The sequence below is a fragment of the Calidris pugnax genome, unplaced genomic scaffold, assembly GCF_001431845.1.
Source record: "Calidris pugnax isolate Ruff unplaced genomic scaffold, ASM143184v1 scaffold349, whole genome shotgun sequence".
Lineage (NCBI taxonomy): Eukaryota > Metazoa > Chordata > Aves > Charadriiformes > Scolopacidae > Calidris > Calidris pugnax.
The window spans coordinates 2,089,444-2,092,762 of NW_015091088.1; positions in this window are offsets into that span (position 1 = coordinate 2,089,444).

The window sequence follows — 3,319 nt, forward strand, 5'->3', positions numbered from 1 at the left end:
CCCATCATTCTGGTAAAGAAAATGTTTGATGTCTGGGCTGATGAGCAAAATGGAGTATCTGCAGTAACATGTTACTCATGAGCGAGCTTTTAGATGAGTCTCCTGCACAGCAAGTGCAAATACCCATTATGGTTAATAAATCAGTGTTGATAATATTTGCAGTTAGCAAACACGCAGGAAGAGAACATTTCAGACCACATCTGCTTCATACTGAGATGAGAGACATCTGATATTTTCCTTCCATCTGAATTACTTTACCTTGCTTTTTTTGACATTTGAAAATAGGTATTATTGTGCTGAATTCTCAAAGAAACTACTCTCTGGTTCACTGAGAAGAGAATATAATCCCCATTGAAATCCACTTCCTCAATGGCCAGTTTGGATTTCCTGCTTCTTCACTGGAGTGTCCTGGTGACAAGTACCTGGGTTTGAATGTTCTCTAGCCTCACAACATCAAGTGAGCAAGGCAAAACGGCCACAATTTGTTCCTGGGCAGGTAAGCTCTAGACACCCATTTTTACGTCTTGCATCCGTTTACATCCTCAGATCCCACAACCATGTTTTGCTCAATCTGGAGATGTCTTCTCCTTTACTCACATTTTGTTCCCTGCTTGGGCAATGGAATTCTAAGGGTTATAATTTGGTGGTCAAAATACAATGTCTAGTTTCCCTGAAGCCACTGGTCCTACTGAGCATTTTTAAAATCTGTATCTGGCAGGCTATGGAGCAGTGTGACATAAACTACAGATTATGGATCTATCCATTCTGTTTAGATGGATAATTTACATGAGCATGACAACTGCACAAAGTCTTATTTCCTAAGAAATTCCATGTAAAAACACAAAGATTAAACCCGTGAATATAGGTGCTCCCAAAAAGCCAGTTCAGTGTGAGGTCAAGATTAATTACTGCTTTAAGCAGCGCATTGCTGCAGGTGTGCAAAGGAAAGCATCTTTCACACAGGCCCTGGGGGAAGGCACGCTCCACTACATGAATGCTGCTCGTGTTCTCATTTCTGTTGCCTGCGCGAGGTACGCTAAGAAGGAGCTGAGCACGGAAAAGTTGAGAAGGGAAAATGTAAGAGACTGTAATTACAGGGGAGATGCTCAAAGCTGTAAAAAAGCTAGATGCTTGGGTCTACCTACTGACTTGAAAAGTTTATCCTACGGCAATAACACAAGCAAAGGTACTGGCATTGAGCAGCCTTGCGTTTTGACTGAAGTTTATTTAAATTCAAAAATGTCTGTAAAGATTGCTGTAACAAATAATCTAAAAATAGGGAAAACCCCCACATTTTAGAAAGTAAATGTTGATTGCATTGAAGCGTTAATATAAGACGGCAGACAGATAGCTCTAAATATTGCATTGCCCTGGAAAACATTTATTTCCAGACACCTGACTTGTCCATTTCCTCAGATAAAGTGTTCCCAAGGCCTCTAGGACATAGGGATATGGACCATTGAGCTATACTGTTTCCCTAAAACTATACCTGAACCAACCCAAGACCCCCTTTACCACCTGGTTACGCAGAAGAGCCCAGAAGGGAAGGCTGCACAGGAAGCCTGAACGAGCCACAGCTGGCCCCAGACTGCACTCCTCGATAGCCCCAGGAGGGGACAACGGGCAAAGGCCAGGGTGTGTGGCGGGGCTGACAATGGGGTCCCTTTGCCCTGTGGCGGGGGCTGAGGCTGCTCTCCCTGGGTAACCCGCACCCAGCAAATCTCAGGCTGCACTAAGGCATGTCAATGCCCTCAAATGCACCCAGGAACGGCTGCTGACAGCAAGACCAGAGCAGAAACACCCCGCAGGAGTGCTGCTCTGCTCGCTGCCGGCTCTCATCAATGCTGGCTGCGGCCCCTGTCACACCCCAAATGTGAAATGGTGAGAAATCCCAGCCCCAGTAGGCTTCCACTGAGCAGAACCTTCTGTGGAGAGGGTCCTGTTAGAGCAAGGCTCTTATCATACAATGACAGAAGCAATCTCAAAGTATTTTTAAATAAGGACCTGGAGCAAACAAAGCACAGAACTTGGTGAGAATACAAAACGGATACAGTAAAAGGAGTGTCTAAGATCAGTTCTGCTATATCAAACTATACACAAGCTCTAAATAGGGACGAAGGATAACGAGAAGTATATATATACCATGTGAAAGTTCAATTCCTGCTGGGGAGAAGCCAAAAGATCAGCTTCCCACATCCCACGCCAAGGTCTGTGCAGGCACAGATGAGAGCGAGCCGTCCCCCGGCTTTATGAGCCAGCCAAACTACTTTAAAAGCAAAACTGAATCATTTGCAGGGATCCAAAATCAAACCCTCAAGACAAGGAAAAGATCCTGCGATTTGCTTTTTGAGAGATGAACTCCTACCCAGCCTCACCTTGCAATACCTGGGCTCTGCACACACACACACATACGCATCCCCCAGCTTTAAATCAGGGCAGAAGGGCAGTAGCCAGCCCTAGTTGGAGAGTAGCCCCAGGGGACGGGGGTCAACAGCCACATCTGCCACCCCTGGAGGAAAAAGATGAGAGATGCTCCAGAAAGAGGAGCTTCAAAACCACATGCATTTTGCCCAATTTAAATATTGAGTTATTAAAAAAAGCTCAGCCTTCTGTCTTTAAAAGGAGCTGTGCTGTGTACAGGCTGATGGCTGTAAGGCTGTTGGAAAGAATGTTTTGGGAGCACACAAAGCCTGATGCTGAAAAGCTCTTTTAAATTCAGTCTGCCTTCTAACACCTGTATTTTTAAGAGCAGGAAAATGCGGGATTGTTCTTTTTTTCCTTCCTTCACAGGGTCAAAAGGGGAAAATACGGGAACAGGTTTTTCGGTGTTCAATGGACAAGTTTTCAGGAGGATTTTTTTGCAAGTCTGCTTTCTACCAGCAGCATGAATTAACCGACTGTAACCTCCCTCCTTTAAGTTCACCCCTTTGGAAACAGAGATACAGAACACAACGCTCCTCTTCTTTCAAGGAAACTTCTTCCATCGCAGATGGGAAGGCAAAAAAAGGAAGGGAGGAGAGTGCTGCCTGTCTCTGCAAACGAAGTACAACGAAGACAAGACAACAAAAACAAATTATGCGGGCCACGGAGAGGCCCAGGGCTGTGAGAAGTCGCACCTGGGGTACAGATGCGCTGGGACGGGACGGGGGCCAACTCTGCCTACATCTGTGCTTTGCACTCACTCGTGCAATGCACAGGCGTTGCACACCGATGCTGCGGTGCGCACCCACACACACGTCCCCCCTCGGTGCCTTGCACACCCGATCCCGCAGAGGGGACCCCAGCCATCACCCCCCAACCTACCCCCGCACCCCCCCCG